Source organism: Scyliorhinus canicula, chromosome 4 (genome assembly GCF_902713615.1).
Source record: "Scyliorhinus canicula chromosome 4, sScyCan1.1, whole genome shotgun sequence".
NCBI lineage: Eukaryota > Metazoa > Chordata > Chondrichthyes > Carcharhiniformes > Scyliorhinidae > Scyliorhinus > Scyliorhinus canicula.
Genome location: NC_052149.1, coordinates 212517958 through 212535565, shown reverse-complemented (window position 1 = coordinate 212535565; position 17608 = coordinate 212517958). Strand labels below are relative to the sequence as shown.

Genomic DNA, 17608 nt, shown 5'->3' with positions numbered 1-17608 from the left:
CTCACAGCGCCAGGGTCCCAGGTTCGATTCCCAGCTTGGGTCAGTCTGTGCGGAGTCTGCGTCTGTTTCCTGCGGATGCTCCGGTTTCCTCCCGCAAGTCCTGAAAGAAGTGCTGTTAAGTGATATGGACATTCTGAATTCTCCCTCGGTGTAGTAATCCACAGGAGGCAGGAGTCCCGTCACTACACCAATATTTATTGCCAATAACTAGATGCAAGAGCAGCTCCAAACAGTGCTGCTAGCATTCCAGTCAACTTAAGACTGGATCACAAAACCTACACAGGTGCTTATATGGGCCCCGTCAATGAGCTATCATTGAGGTAGCTCATACTCCAATTCGCCAATCAATAATACTAATTGGAGGTCATTCCTCCCCCCCCCCCCAAGGTCCGAGGAATTCCTGCCAGCTGGCATTCCTCTGAGCTTCTTCCTGCTCCTCATGTCCGGGTCTGTCACCTCGGTGTCGTCCGCCGGGTCGTTCTCCAACGTGGGCGTGGTGTACCTTAGGTGCCCGTCTTTTTCTTGATGACCTCCTTGGAAGTTGTTTTTCCTCCTCCTCGGGGCGAGGTGTCGCGGCGGCCTCGTCGAACGTGTCCATTTCTGACTCTGACGACTGGATGATGGGGTCTGGAGAAATTGCTCGGGGCTGGGGTGTGAGTATCTTTTCCGTCTGGGCTATCCCAGCTTGAGGCGGTCCTGCTTCGCCTGCCTCCAGGTGTGGTTCCGCTGCCCTTATTTGGTCTAGGTGTTTCTTCAGCACCTTACCTCCTATCGAAACTTCATAGGATATGGGCCCTGTTTGGGACTCTACCGTGCTTTTGACCCACGTTGGTCCATTCCCATAATTCTTGACCCAAACCGGTGCCCCCACCTGGAAATGTCTCTGCTGCCGACTATTATCATTCCCCCTGCATTGGGCCTCCTGTTGTTTCCCCACTTTACCCATTAAATTTGGGAAAAGGAGACTCAGCCTCGTTCGCAGCCGCCTTCCCATTAAGAGTTCAGCTGGCGGTATGCCCGTTGTGGATTGCGGTGTGGTCCTGTAATCAAACAGCCAGTGGAAGAGCTTTGTGTCCATTGACGCTGCCGGCTGCTTCTTGAGTCCCGCTTTTAGTGTCTGGACCGCTCTCTCTGCCAGGTACGTCACTTGTGGGGACAGAAAAACAAATTTTTCTCTTTTAAGCCATACGCCTGCCTTTGCGAAACGCCTGAGCATTTCCTCCAGGTTCCTTAAGTGTTCCCTGTTCGTCCTACCCGTGATTAAGACATCGTCCAAATAAATTGCCACCTGCGGTAGTCCCTGCAGAATATTTTCCATCGTACACTGGAATATAGCGCAGGCTGATGACACTCCGAAAGGTAGCCTAGTATAACGAAAAAGGCCCTTCAGGGTGTTGATTGTAGCAAACTTCTGGGAGTCCTTGTCCAGTTTTAACTGCAGGTAGGCATGGCTCATGTCCAGTTTTGTGAACAAAAGCCCACCTGCCAATTTGGCATATAGGTCGTCTATTTTCGGGATCGGGTATTTGTCCAGCAGTGCGTATTTGTTTACAGTCTGTTTGAAATCTCCACAGAGACGTATCGAGCCGTCTGGCTTCAAAATTGGTACCACCGGCGCTGCCCATTCCGAGAACTGTACTAGTCTGATAATGCCATCGCGCCGTAACCTTTCAATTTCGACCTCTACTTTCTTCCTTAACGCGAAAGGTACCGCCCTGGCCTTACAAAATTTCGGAAGGGCTTCTGGGTCCACGGGTAAAGTTGATTTGGCGCGTACGATTTCCCCCAAACCTTCTTGGAAGACCTCCGGGTATTTTTGGAGTACTCCACTCAACTGCCCGCTTTCACTCTGGAAAATTTTCATCGAATCTAATTTTCGGTCTTTCAGCTTGTTCCGTCCAATTAAGCTCGGTACGGAGCCCTCTACTATCGTCAACGGTAATCTGAGCAATTGTTTCTCATATTCCACGGGTACATGAGTCGTGCATAGAACTTCCAGGGCTTCCCCCGTGTAGGTTTTAAGTTTCAGCGATGTTTTTGTTAGGGTTAGTGGCTGGAGTCCATCTTTGATTTTTTAAAATGCTGCCACTCCCATTACTGATACGGTTGCCCCCGTGTCTATTTCCATTATTGTCAGCCGACCGTTCACCCGTGGGGTAATCTTAATAGGTTCTGCTTTCTTCATCGCAATATTATATAATTGTTCCCCTTCGGAGGAGGATGGGGCGTCTAGGTTGTATACTTCCCTGCGTCCCCACCTGCTATTCCTCTTTTGCCACCTCCTTCTAGGGTTTCTGTCGCTGTTACCCCACTCTGTCTGGTGCCACAAACGGTCCTTCTCTGTTGGGGGAGCCTCAGCCGGTACTTCCCTCGGTCTCCAGTTAGTCCTAGCAGACTAGGGGGCTGTTCTGGGGTTTTCCTTTGGCCCTCTATTCCTCAGGCTTTTCCTGAGAGCGGCTATCTGGTAGCTGGGCCCTTTGTGGTAGTCTCTCTCACAGGTATCTACCTCCATTGGCGTGCCCTGTAGTTCCTGCGCCCCACTTGCTGCCTTTTCTAGGGCCAGTGCGAGCTGTAACGCCTGCCTGCAGTCTAGCTGCGTTTCCACCAACAGGCGCTTCTGTATTGTGAAGTCGTTTATGCCACACACTAACCGTTCCGAGAGCATTTCATTTAGCGTCGGGCCGAACTCACATTTTTCCGCCAGCCTTCTCAGGCGGGTCAAGAAATTCATGACTGAGTCCCTGTCTTCCCACTTCGCTGTGTAGAATCTGTACCTACTCAAAATGAGGGGTGGTTTTGGGTCGTAGTGCTCTTTCACCAATTCCGTTAATTCTTGGAAAAAATTTGTGTCCGGCGCATCGGGATAAGTCAGACTACGTATAATGGCGAAAACTGAGGGTCCGCACGCCGACAGCAGGATAACCCGTCTCCTTTTGTCCGTAATTATATCATTGGCCCAGAAGAAGTAACACATTCTCTCCACATACTGGGACCAGTCCTCAATAGTCGGGTCGAATGCATCTAACCTCCCAAAAAAACAGCATTTTTGAAATAGCAAGGCTTACTCTCCGAGTGCGGCAGCTGGTCTCCGCAAACTTCTTTGTTTACCTCGTCGCCACTACAGTAACCCACAGGAGGCAGGAGCACCGTCACCACACCAATATTTATTGCCAATAACTAGATAGATGGTTTAGCTCACTCGGCTAAATCGCTGGCTTTTAAAGCAGAGCAAGCAGGCCAGCAGCACGGTTCGATTCCTGTACCAGCCTTCCCAGCCAGGCGCCGGAATGTGGCGACTAGGGGCTTTTCACAGTAACTTCATTGAAGCCTACTCGTGACAATAAGCGATTTTCATTTTCAAGAGCAGCTCCAAACAGCGCTGCTAGCATTCCAGTCAACTTAAGATTGGATCACAAAACCTATACAGGTGCTTATATGGGCCCCCACAATGAGCTATCATGGAGGGAGCTCATACTCCAATTGGCCAACCAATAATGCTAATTGGAGGTCATTACACTCAGTCTACCCAAACAGGCGCAGGAATGTGGTGAAAAAGGGGCTTTTCAGTTACTTCATTGCAGTGTTAATGTAAGACTACTATTGACAATAAAGATTATTATTATTAGAAATGACCCACCCATTAAATCTGAGACTGTGGATGAGATTCTGTGCCCTCCCTGGGCGTGTTTTCCGCCGACAGGAGGCCGCCCATCTTTGGGACCTTCCTGCCCTGCCGCTGTCGACGGGATTTCCCATGCTGTCAGCGGGACCACAAGATCCCACTGGCGTGAGCCAGCTGGAAGATCTCGCCCAGCATGTCCCCCTCGTTGCAGATCACCCCATGCCGAGGGAAATATCCTTCCTTCATGCATCTCCCCTGACAAGTGCTGTACGAATGATGGTATTATTAGGACTGGTTTAGCTCAGTGGGCTAAACAGCTGATTTGTTATGCAGAACAAAGCCAGCAACGCAGGTTCAATTCCCGTACCAGCTTACCCGAACAGGCGACAAGAGGCTTTTCACAGTACCTTCATACTTGTGACAATAAATATATAAAAAACGATTATGACTGAAGATTGCAACATTTGTTACCGCCCTCCCCCCAAAGGCAAGGGCAGGGTTCTGTTTGGAAGCTGCTGTTCTGGTCTTCCTAATGTTCTCCTGGGATGAGATGCTGGGAGGTTGGGGGTGGGGAGAGAAGTGCTACAGTCCTACTTGAGGGTAGCCATTCCTGGAAGAGGAGTGGTGGGCTGAGTGGGAGAAGTGAGAGAGGGAGGGTGGGGAGGGGGAGCACAGGTCACGTGCCGCCCAATTCATCCCGTGATGCAGAGGGGCAGCGGCCGGGCCCCGCCCCCTCCTCCGGCGGGGCGGAGTCGCGTGACGCGCTCTCCCCTGGTTACCAGCTGTTCTTGCTCGGGGCCGGCACCTAAAATGGCGACGGCGTGATTTCATTTGTTTTTAAACTTTTATTTATTTTAATCTATAATTTTTTTTTAAAGCGGCGGTTGGAGGAGAGAACGGGTGGGGGGAGGTGCGGTTTTAAGAAAAAAAAACCAACCAAGAATCACCGCCGCGATGAACGAGGAGGGACTGTGCGGGCGGCCGGCGATCCGGGAGGGAGGTGTTGTTCGTTTTTCCAGTGCGATCAGGAGGCGGTAGGAGCGGCCCGGCCTGGCCGGTCTGGTCCTTGTCGCCCTCCTCGGCACCACCACCTCCCTTTCCCGGCGGGAGGAGGGGGGGGGGGGTCAGCCTCCTATCCCCCCCTCCCCACCCCGCCCCAAATCTTCCCCGGTTTGCGTCGCCCTGTGAGAATGGCTCAGGAGGTCGGACAGGATTGAAGGTAAAAACAAAGCCGTCGCTGCGGTTTGCTGGCTTGCGCTCTGCTTAACGGGCCCGGGGTGTCTGTAAAGGAGGGGGGTGTCTCGTCTGGCTGGGGGGAAGGAAGCGAGCCTAACCCCCCCCAAAAAAAATCTTTCATCACCCCAAGAAAATTTAAACCTATATTGATCCTCCAGTTTCTTTTTAATGCTCGTTCCCCAACTGCTGTCCTTCGGGATATGTTTTTGGGGGGGGGGGGGGGGGGTGCTGAGGTGTGTTAGGTTCAACCCCCCCCCCCCCCGGCGAAGCCTTTTGTTCCGGGGGGGGGGGGGGGGTGGAGATCTGCGGGAAGTGGGTCTGCCGCGACGCTGCATCCCGGGAGTCGTTGTCCTTCCCCGTCCAATAAACAGCAGCAGCGGCTAACCGAGGCGCTCGGTGAGAACTACAAGTCCATTAACAAAGATGTCCACCGTCAGGATGGTTGGCAGCAATGGGATTAACTGTGCAACTTCTCGGAAAAGGAACGGAAGAACGTACGACGTGGACTCGGCCCTTCCCTCCCTGTCCTTTGAGCGGTTGGCCAATCTGTTCATCCAGTTCTGCTAGATTTCAACTTTTCTTTTTAATGTTGGGCCGTATTTATGTACTTGTTGACAACGTGCGAACTCGGGAACATTTTATCTTGACAAATACTGCCTGTTGGTGCCCGTTAGTCTAAACTGTGGCCAGTGTCGGCTCCTTCAGTTACCCAAAGTTGTCTTGGGCCAGCAAGTGGTATGTAAAGTAATCTCTATACAGTCATTAACTGCGCCAGGTTTTATATTGGATTTGAAATGTGTATTTGGCTCTGCCATTTCTCGGTGATGCCATTTAAGTTTGTTTCAATACAAATGCTATTACTTGAATTCTACGGGTGTATCTTTTAGTAATGGTTTGATCTCCGTGTCTTCAAATAGGTACATCTTATGAATAATTTGGTTTCTTAATTAATTTGAAGTTAATCTTTTATACTAAGGCAATTTTTCATGTGCAGTGTTGGTAGTGAAGCTGTCCTTGTGATATCACAATGGCGTTGAGCCATGGTTTGTAGCTATGCATATAAGATTGGAAAACAGGGTAAGGGACAGAGAAGAAGAGTGAGAAGTCGCCTCAAGGGAAGGCTTAAACAATGGCGTTGTTCCAGATTATTCTGCAATATTTTCTTAGGATTGCCTCATTTCCTTGTATTAAAACTGACATTTGAAATATGGATGTTAAGGGTAACGAGTATTTTTAAATTACTGCTATGACTTCAAATTAAATCAGTAGTTTGACTATTGAGCTTGTTCATTAAGCTGAACTGTTATATGTTGAATATAAATTTGTTTCAAATGTTTGTCTTAATTTATTCTGCCAGTTCTACCCCTGTCCTAAATGGGCTGTTCCATGTATGGATCAGATTGGTACCATGTTCTCCATGTTACCTGTTTGACTTATGGAGACTTGGAACAGAATTATAGCATTACGTTTGCGTAGTTTTGGAATTTTGACATTTTGGTCCATTGCTTGTTGATTTTGAAATGATTCTGTTTGCTGAAAAGCACAATGGTATAACAAAGTAGTGCCTATTCTGTGTGGGTTGGCAGTAACGTACTGGGACACAACTACATAAATGAAATTTTAAAAGTATAACTTATCTGAATTTCTTGACTTAAATTTTGCATTTTATCTTCACCAAACAATCAGAATTACAGAGGACCTGATATACCAGACCTTTTTAGAAGCTGATTAGGTGGAAGTATAAATTCTGTAATGTGATTAATTATATATGAAGCACTTTGAAACTGTTGAGGATTGTGAGAAGTAATTATATAAATAGTTATTTTTAAATATATATTTTTAGAGATTTATCATTTTACAGATAGCACAACAAACGTTCAAAACACAACAGGTATAGTACAGAACAAGTATTTCTGCAAACATAAGAGGAGAGAAAGGCAGGATAAATTCATAACAACAGTTCTTAAGAACTAGTGCCTCCATTTATAGACTGGATCAATCAGAAAATGGGGGGCTGGGAATAATGCCATATAAACATGAAAGGATAAGGCATCAAGATGCGCACCTTTATGTATAGTGAGATCGAGACTTGCAATATGGGAAACCTTGCAGGAACAGGTCAGACAAAGCGGAGCATAGAAATTTGATACGAGGTCCCGCACTTTATGGAATGTATCTGACTTGGAACTAAGTACAGACGTCAGTAATTCCATAGGAATACGCTCCATGACCACTTTATGCCAGTTTTGAATCAAAGGATGCTTGTCATTGGTCCAAGGGCTGCAAAAGTTAGGATGTTATACAGCCTTTTCTTAATTGGCATCATTAATTCTCCTATCTGTAAGACCCAGATTTAGGAACATCGGGTCAAATTCTAAAAACTGCCAAATATCCTCTCAAGCTCCATAGCCAGACCAGGAGGATTGAATCTTGACACGGGCTCATACGCAGTATGTATAATCATCCTCGACTACCAGGCACTTTAGGCATATCGGGGATATATAGCCAACCTTGTCTCAAACACAACGTGATATGCAAGTGGTGCAATATCTTGAACTGAGTCTCCTTTTATTCTATTATATACCAAAGTTCTATTGGCATAATCCCATATACTGCTCCATGTATCCTCATCAATATTATTTGCCAAGCCTCTTTCCCAAGACTGCAAGGTACCCAATATACTAACACAGGATCTAAACCACAAGGTATCATAAAACGTGCAAATTAACTGTTCAGGCTCTGCAGAAATTGGAATTTTCTTTCCACTAGGGAATTAGAAGAGTCAAGATTCAAAGTTGTCTTGTTAAGGATAACGTCTCTAAGTTGGGGTCACTTAGAATGTAAAAATGCCTCTATCTCTCCAAATATCAAATTCATGATCCATAAGACCTGGTAGATGTCCACATTGCCCTGGATGGGAGAGAGAGTGGAAGTCAGTTTACATCTCGCTTTGAATTGACAGACCATCCTCCAATTCTAAGAGTATTAATAATTATAGGATTTCTGCACCTAGCAGAACCCGATCTACAGTGTTTGTAAAATAACAAGACCTGTAAAGGTTACACCAACTTGTGGTCTTCCGGATCAAGCCAAATAGAAGTAGGGTCTTTCTAACCCAGTCCCTCATAAACTGAAGATGAGGCTAATTGGTACAGTCTAATATTTGGCACCCTAAAACCCCCTTAAAAGGTGGGAGCTGCAGAATGAAGAACTTCAAACAAAGCTTCTTTTTAATCCATATAAACGAACTGATCATTCCATTGATACCATTTAAGACCCTAGCACTCAGTAAGATGGACAACATCTGTAAGGGATGGAACAATCTAGGCAAAACTTTAATCTTAATTAATGCAATCCTACCTAGCCACGATACTGGCATGGAGGAGCAACAAGTCAGGTCCCACCTCCTAGACAAAATCAACAGAGGGATATTAGCCTTGTATAGTTGTTTGTAAAAGGGGGTAATTACAGCACCCAGACAAGTAAACCCTGACGAGGTCCACCTAAAAGAGAAATTAGTAAGGGGAGGTGGTCTACCTCTCAACTCACCCACCGACATAGCCTCCGACTGTAAAATTAATCTTATAGCCAGAGAAGATATTAAATCTATCCATCACATAGATAATAACAGGAACTGAAATGTCCGGCTTCAACACAAACAGCAGCACGTCATCAGCGTAAAGCATGATCTTGCGCTGCTATCTTTCCTCTTTCCTTCCCCCACCTCCTATAGCCTCTGCCCAAGTCTTTGTGGCCAATGCAAATAGCAAGACGACTATAATTCTCAAATCTATGATTCGTGAGCACTGCTGCCTATGGTCTATGATACAACACTTGAATAGACTTAACATATTCCTCACCTAGCCCAAATGTCCGCTATGTGTAAACCAAGTAATTCCATTCCGCTCTAAAAGCTTTCTCTTCATCTAGGGAAATCACTAACGCATCCAACACCCCGCTTTTTGGAAAATCTAGATCACGTTTCGTAACCTTCTGACATTGCTTGAAAACTGACCTTTGATGAGCCCTGTAAAACTCACACCTAAAACCAACCAGGCCAGGGGCCTTGCCTGGTTGGAGCTCCCTAATGGCCATATCCACCTCTCTTTTAATGATAGGAGCATTAAGAACCAGTCGTTAATCCTCCAAAGCCACAGGAAGCTTGAGCGAAGTGCTCCATATGTGTCAATACATATCCAGACTGGCCCGACATATACAGTTCAGCATAAAAATCCCCAAATTCTTTGTCTCTAGGATGTATGTCCTCTTCACATACTGACGCCAACGGCCTTACATTGGATTGGATTTGTTTATTGTCACGTGTACCGAGGTACAGTGAAAAGTATTTTTCTGCGAGCAGCTCAACAGATCATTAAGTACATGGGAAGAAAAGGAAATAAAAGAAAATACACGATAGGGCAACACAAGGTATACAATGTAACTACATAAACACCGGCATCGGATGAACCATACAGGGTGTAGTGTTAATGAGGTCAGTCCATAAGAGGGTCATTTAGGAGTCTGGTGACAGTGGGGAAGAAGCTGTTTTTGAGCCTGTCGTGCGTGTTCTCAGACTTCTGTATCTCCTGCCCGATGGAAGAAGTTGGAAGAGTGAGTCAGCCGGGTGGTAGGGATCTTGGATTGTGCTGCCCGCTTTCCCCAGGCAGCGGGAGGTGTGGATGGGAGGCAGGTTCGTGTGATGAACTGGGCGGTGTTCATGACTCTCTGTAGTTTCTTGCAGTCCTGGGCCAAGCAGTTGCCATACCAGGCTGTGATGCAGCCCCGATAGGATGCTTTCTATGGTGCATCTGTAAAATTGGTAAGGGTTAATGTGGACATGCCGAATTTCTTTAGTTTCCTGAGGAAGTATACGCGCTGTTGTGCTTTCTTGGTGGTAGCGTCAATGTGGGTGGACCAGGACAGATTTTTGGAGATGTGCACCCCTAGGAATTTGAAACTGCTAACCATCTCCACCTCGGCCCCGTTGATGCTGACGGGGTGTGTACAGTACTTTGCTTCCTGAAGTCAATGACCAGCTCTTTAGTTTTGCTGGCATTGAGGGAGAGATTGCTGTCGCTACACCACTCCACTAGGTTCTCTATCTCCCTCCTGTATTCTGACTCGTCATTATTCGAGATCCGGCCCACTATGGTCGTATCATCAGCAAACTTGTAGATGGAGTTGGAACCAAGTTTTGCCACGCAGTCGTGTGTGTACAAGGAGTAGAATGGGGGTGAAGTACACAGCCATGTGAGGGTGGGGGGGGGGGGGGATTGGAGGGGGGTGCGGGTACAAGCCCTTGAGTAAAGATTCAAGGAAGACAGGAGCATAGTCCGGGATCACAATGCTATCTATAGAACAAGAGGATACCAAATGTATTTCCCTCGGCATTAAGAAATACCCAATTCTAGTATGACATTGAGGAGCTGAGAAAATTGTAAATTCTTTATCACTAGGATGTAAAGTCCTCCTCACATACTGACGCCAAAACCATTACCTTTAGGGTGAGGGGATTTCTGGTTACTGGAAGCTTATCCATAAAGGGATTCAAATGGCAATTCCACACCCACAACAGAATTGGTCAAAACCAGCTTCTGCAAAGTCCATGAAGATTTTGATAACAAACTCTGGGGAGTGTTTTGGAGGGCCATACACATTATGGGTGGCATGATAGTACAGTAGGATTAATACTGTTGCTTCACAGCACCAGGGACATGGGTTCGATTCCCGACTTGGGTCACTCTCTGCGGAGTCTGTATGTTAATAATAATAATAATAATCGCTTATTGTCACAAGTAGGCTTCAAATGAGGTTACTGTGAAAAGTCCCTAGTCACCACATTCCGGCGACGGGAGGCCGGTACGGGAATTGAACCTGCGTTGCTGCCTTGTTCTGCATTGCAAGCCAGCTATTCAGCCCACTGTGCTAAACCAGCATGTTCTCTCCATGTCTACGTGGGTTTCCTCCCACAAGTCCCGAAAGAAGTGCTTGTTAGGTGAATTGGACATTCTGAATTCTCCCTCCGTGTCCCCGAACAGGCGCTGTAAAGTGGGGACCAGGGGATTTTCACAGTAACTTCATTGCACTGTTAATGTAAGCCTACTTGTGACACTAATAAAGATTATTATTATTTATTAGCAAGGCAGACTGACCAAATACCCCCCCCCCCTAATCCTTCGCACCGTTCTTCACTTTGAAGGGAACATTTTTGTTGATCAAAATTGCTACTCCCTTGGTGCTGGTTGAAAACGAGGTGAAGACCTGCCACACCCATTCCCACTTTAAGTGCTTCTTGTCATGCAAATTTCCTGTAACAAGGCTGTGTCTACTTTCTCCTTAAGAAAGCCAAAAAAAATTTCCTTTTGATATGATTATGAATTCCTCTTGCATTCCAGGAGCATACTTTGAAATTAACTACCGCCATTGCACAGACCACCTGAAAAAAAAAAACGATAGGATGTTTGTGCCAGAGTTTTAAAAAATATTAATAACCTTTATTGTCACAAGTAAGCTTTCATTAACACTGCAATGAAGTTACCGTGAAAAGCCCCTAGTCGCCATACTCCAGTGCCTGTTCGGGTACACAGCGGGAGAATTCAGAATGTCCAAATTACTTTACAGCACGTCTTTCGGGACTTGTGGAAGGAAACTGGAGCTCCCGGAGGAAACTTATGCAGACACAGGGAGAACATGCAGATTCCGCACAGACGTGACCCAAGACAGGAATCGAACCTGGGACCCTGGTGCTGAGAAGCAACAGAGATAACCACTATGCTACCATGCCGCCCACATTGGCATGATTCAAAACATATCTCAAGTTACACCAGAGGCACCATAACATCCATCAAGCGTTCTTTTCGTGGATAAAAGACCTGTCTGTGCCATTGCAGTATTCAGTCAACAAACTCCAACACAACAAAAGTATAAAAAGAATCACGACCGCAAAAGCTCTAAGGGGACAGTCCTCAACACCAGTGAGGCCCATAAGGCTAACCCTACAGCTATACTATCATTACCATCAGGAGACATGCTCATCAACAGAGGAGAAAAATAAGGCCAAATATGTGCGGGTTAGGTGGATTGGCCATGCTAAATTGCCCGTAGTGTAAGGTTAATGGGGGGATTGTTGGGTTACGGGTATACGGGTTACGTGGGTTTAAGTGGGGTGATCATTGCTCGGCACAACATCGAGGGCCGAAGGGCCTGTTCTGTGCTGTACTGTTCTATGTTCTATGTTAAGGGAATGGGAGCCAAATGTCCGTCCTGCATTTTGGATCCACCCATGACGACCTAACCCTTCTGCCCGCTTCCCAGCAATGGTGTCATTCAATACTATCATGATTAATGAGTGGATACCAAATAACCAGTATGACCATCATAAAGATATGGATGATTAGCACGTGGCGTCGCTACCCCAAATAAAATTCCTAAGCTTCCTAAGGATATGACATTCAGTATAGTGCTCAAATGTTCACACCTTCCAAAAAACAGGATCTATGACTATATAAAATCAGACAAAAAAAACAATATAACTAGAAGAAAGTCCAAATTTCAATGAGCTGCAGATTGTCAGTCCAAGTCCTCACCTTCTACGGACTTTATGAAGGCCACTGCGCTAGCCGGATTATCAAAATACTTAAGAGTCGTCGGATATTACCCTCTGGGTCTCAGGATAAAGTAGGCATAATTCACTCCAACTGTTTTCTAACTTCATCAAAGCCTCTGTACTTCAGCTATGCTATGTCACCACCAAGAAGTCCTGGAAGAAAAGAGACTCTCGTCTGCTCACGGAGCCAGGTCCTGCCACACCTCACCGCTTCCAGAACCCTCTGGTGATCTTGGAAGTTATGAAAGCAAATGACTTTGGGCCTGGGATGTCAATTGTCCTGAGGCCTCAATGACAGGATATGGTGTGTCCTTTCCAACTTGAAAAGCTTAGCCTTCACATCCAGCGAAAGGAAACATGGTAGCCAGCTCTCAAAAAACTTAACAGGAATCTTATGGTCCACTCCTGACAGACCAATGGGCCAGACATTCTTTCTCTGGCCTCGGTTCTTCAGGATTTCTGACAACCACATGGCTGGTTTTCCATGGATTGAATGCAAACTTGAGCCAAAGAAGCAATATTTTTGATGCTCAGGATTCTTTCCTCTGTTTTCAGCAAGCCTTTTATTAGTATTCTGCAGTTTGGTCTCATAGATTCCGTGTCAGCAAGTCAAATTTGTCATCGAGTACTCTGATATTGTTGATAATGTTCGCAGTCGTCATTTGCACAACCTTTAGAAAGTACGAGGTCAAGAACCTGTTCAAGGATCAGGCCATCATATTGACAAGGAATCTCTACCCCTGTTGCATCAGACTGCTCCCTTTTATCGCCAGATTTATTTGAATACCTCGACATTTTTTCTCCAACACTTATTAACCATTTTCTAGGGACATACTATGGAGTGTTAACTCTTGGATTAGATAAGCATGTGCCGTGCAAAGAGGATAAAAGAAGGATTACAAAAAACAGTAGTACCAGAGCCCAGGAAAAACCTTACATCATGTGGTTCCCCCAAATGTAGGTATTCTAATGACTCCTATCTATTTGCTATCATGGTCTTATAGTTTAAATTGCACATCATACAGACTGCAAATATACATCAAGTTTGGATCTTACTAAATTAATGACTCTAAGAAGCTCCTATATTCCCTGTGAAAATTGTAGACATAGCGTGGGATGGGTCGAAGGATAGTCCTTTGAAGTATTTTTGAAAAGATTGGAAAATGCCATATACCTTGGCTTTAATTGAAAGTAAAATCAACCAAAGTAATAGAAATAAATTGCATTTATATAGCTCAATTTACAATCTCAGGAGATGGGTACTTTTTGATGGGTAGTTAGATGTTGTAATGGAGAAAACAAATCAGCTAGTTTGCACATGCAAGACCTCACAAATAGAAATGAAAATAGTCCAGGTAATCTGTTATAACTCTGTTGGTTGAGGATAAATATTGGCCCGGACAGTGGGAGATTTACCCTTCCCTCCTTTGTAATTGTGTCATGGGGTCTTTTACGTCCACCTGATTAGGTAGATGGAACCTCATTTTAACATGAAGGACCGCATTTAACAGGAGCACTCCCTCAGTCTTGCGCTAGCCATTCAAGCACTTTTGGACCTATTTTACCATTTGATTTCAATCATATTTGATCTGTTGTGCGGCACAATAGCATAGTGGTTAACACTATTGCATCACCGCGCCAGGGACCCAGGTTCAATTCCCGGCTTGGGTCACTGCCTGTGCAGAATCTGCACATTCTCCCTGTGTCTGCGTCAGTTTCCTCCGTGCGCTCTGGTTTCCTCCCACAAGTCCCGAAAGACGTGCTTGTTCGGTGAATTGGACATTCTGAATTCTCCCTCGGTGTACCCGAACAGTCGCTGGAATGTGGTGACTAGGAACTTTTCACAGTTACATAATTGCAGTGTTAAAGTAAGCCTACTTGTGACAATAAAGATTATTATATCATTATTAATAGATTATTATATCATTATTAATTAGGCGAGATAGTAGAGAAAAACTATCAACTTTGATAATTTTAAACACCTCATTTCGGTCACCCCTTAATCTTTATTCAAAGGTATGCTAGTCTGTGCAACCTGTCCTCACATTTATAACCCTTTTTAGTCCAGTGTAATTGAACATGTAATGTTCAATACGGGTAGCATGCAATTTAGATCAGAGTGGTAAGAATGTTGAATTCGCTACGAAACAAAATACTTGAAGTGTATAGATACATTTAAGGGAAGGTGAGATAAGCATATGACAAAGGGTTAAATTGAGACTAGGAAAGATGGGAGAAAGTTGAAGTGGAGCATAATCACAGGCATGCACTTGAAGGGCTGGCCTAATGGCCTGTTTCTATGCATCTACAAGAGGCACTGCATGACCTCACCAAGACTCCTAGACCACACCTTCCAAACCCACATCCACTACCATTTAGAACGGCAAAGGCAGTAGACACCTGGGAACACTGCTACCTGGACGTTTCCCTCCACTCACCGTGCTCACTTGGAAATATATCACCGTTTCTTTGGTGGATCCTGGAACTCCTTCCCTAACAGCACAGTGGGTATGAAAAATTAAAGTCATCATAGTTCCAGGAGGCAATAAGCTGCTCTTCCTTTTACGAGAGAGATGTGACTGGTGGTGATTTAACCTTAAGGGTCATCACACCTTAGGTGAAGGACAAGGTTGAGAAGGCTGGTCTTTGTAGTAACCTCAGCCAGTACAGGAATTGAACCCGTGCTGTTGGCATCACTTTGCATCATGAACCAGCCGTCCAGCCAACTGAGCTAACTGATCTCTCAACCTACATATCTACACCACATGGACTGCAGTGGTTCAAGAAGATACCTCATCCCCTTCTCTAAGGCACTCGCGGATGGGCAACAAATGCTGGCCTTGCCTGTGATGCCCACAGCTACATAACTGGCACCCAGCTCTACTGCACCGCCTCTTTTATGATTCCACCATTGATAAATTGTCAGCTGCCTTATTTGATATCTGATGCTGAATGAGCAGAAATTTCCTCCAATTAAATATTGGGAAGAGCCAGGGTTATTGCTTTTGAGTTTCTGCTCCAAACCTCATCTCCCTTGCAACTGTGAAATCAAGCTTGTTTGTTCTCAATCTTGGTGCTGCATTTGATCCCGAGAAGAGCTTCCAACCTCATCTGTACTGTCATTAGGACTGTGTATTTCCACCTATGTAGCGTCGCCTGACTTTGCCTGTCCCAACTCAGCTAAAACCCACACCCATATGCCTTTGTTAGCTCTCAACTCAACTATTCCAACCCACTTCTGGCTGGTCTTCAAATTCTATTCTCTGTTAACTTGAGATTGTCCAAAATTCTGCTTTTGTGGCATAACTCACAAGTCCAATTCCTCTGTCTCCACTGACCTGACCAACGTTGGCTTCTGATCCAATAAAGTCTTGATTTTAACATTCTCATTTGTTTTCAGATACATTCATGGCAGTCATTTTCTCTCTCGTAATTTCCTCCAGCCCCACAACCACCTGAGATACTCTGGCCTCTTTTGCATTCCCAAGTTCTGTCACTTCTCCATTGGTGACTGTGTTTCAGTTGCTGAGGTCCCAAGCTCTGGAATACCCTCCCTATACTTCTTGGTCTCTATTTCTTAGTTTCCTCCTTTTTTTTAAATTTAAAGTGGGCAATTCTTTTTTTTCCAAAATTAAGGAGCAATTTGGTGTGGCCAATCCACCTACCCTGCACATCTTTGGGTTGTGGGAGTGGACTCACGCAGACATGGGGAGAATGTGCAAACTCCACACGGACAGGGGGCCGGGATCGAACTTGGGTCCTCAGCGTCATGAGGCAGCAGTGCTGCCACTGTGCTGCCCTCTATTTTCTTCTGTTAAAGCCTTTCTTAAAACCTACGTCTTTGATCAAGCTGTTGGGTCATCTAGCCTAATGTTTCCTTGTGGCATAATGTCATACTTTGTATAATGCTCCTGTGAAGCATCTTGGGATGTTTCATTACGTGAATAAATCAATGTTGTTGTCTAGCTGTACTAGAGGTCTACATAAAAATTAGGTGTGGCTAGCCACTGTAGATTTTTAATTGATTCCAAGGAATAATTTCAGTTTATTTTCCTTCTGTGTCAGGAATGCTCGGGTTTGAATTTTAATGCAATGGATTTAAAACTGAAGAAAGTTGTATTGCGTACACCATTTTAAACAGCGTAGCAAGCTGGTATGTGTTGCTGTGCCATTGGATGTTGATCTGCAATTCCACAGCAGTAGAGTTCATACCATACCCATATGACTGAATAAACAGTGCGTAACCCATAAATAATTAGCTCTATTTTGTCTTTACCTGGTGTTACTCATCGCTCCCTACTCTAGAGACATTCAAGGTACTACTAGTATCGCCACTACTTCCAGGCTGTTGAAGGAAGCCCGGGAGGAAATAGTAGATGCACTGAGGATCATTTTCCAATCCTTACTAGATACAGGTGAGGTACCTGACAATTGGATATCTGTACCAAAATTTAATAAGGGTGCTCGGATGGGCCAGAAATCTGGCCAACCTCGGTGGGCAAATTATTGGAAACAATTTAAGAGACAGGATAAACAGTCACTTAAAAAGGCACGGATTGATGGGGATAGTCAACATGATTTTGTTAGGGGAAGATTGTGTCTTGCTCACATAACAGAATTTTAAAAAGAAGTAACGAGGAGGCTTGATGGGGATAGTGCAGTGGGTATTGTCTACATGAATTTCAGAAAGACATTTGACAGGGTCCCACATGTCCGACTGTTCAGTAAAGATACAGGGGAAGGAGCAGGTTGGATCCAAAATTGGCTCAGTGACAGAAAACAAAGCGCAATGGTTGATGGATGCTTTTGAAAATCGAAAACAGTTTCCAGCAGTGTTCTACAGGGCTCAGTGTTGGGACCCTCGCTGTTTGTTGTGTGTCGTACAGATTTAGACTTAAATGTGGGTGACATGATTGGGAAATTTGCAGATGTCTCAAAATTTAGCCGTGTAGTGGATAGTAAAGAGGATAGTTGTTGATTCCAGAATTATATCAGTGGTTTGGTTTAGTGGGCAAATAGACTTAAATTCGGAAAAGTGTGAGGTAATGCATTTGGAAAGGGCAAAAAAAAATCAAGGGAATACGAAAGGACAAAATATTGAGAACGGTTGAGGATGTGAGAGACTTTGAAGTTCCTATCTAAAG

General features: G+C 45.1%; 1 protein-coding gene across 5 annotated transcripts in view; it reads left to right on the top strand.

Annotated features, from left to right (window-relative positions):
• Positions 1-4403: 4403 nt before the first annotated feature.
• Positions 4404-17608, top strand: part of aff4 (AF4/FMR2 family, member 4) — a 136484-nt gene continuing 123279 nt past the window's right edge. For 2 of the 5 annotated variants that reach the window (XM_038796030.1, XM_038796028.1), the window contains exon 1: positions 4404-4841. The gene's annotated coding sequence lies outside the window, so the exon portion shown is untranslated. Of the gene's footprint in view, positions 4842-5290; positions 5594-17608 lie in introns of those variants that run through there. The other 3 variants (XM_038796032.1, XM_038796031.1, XM_038796029.1) reach the window with 2 other exon arrangements.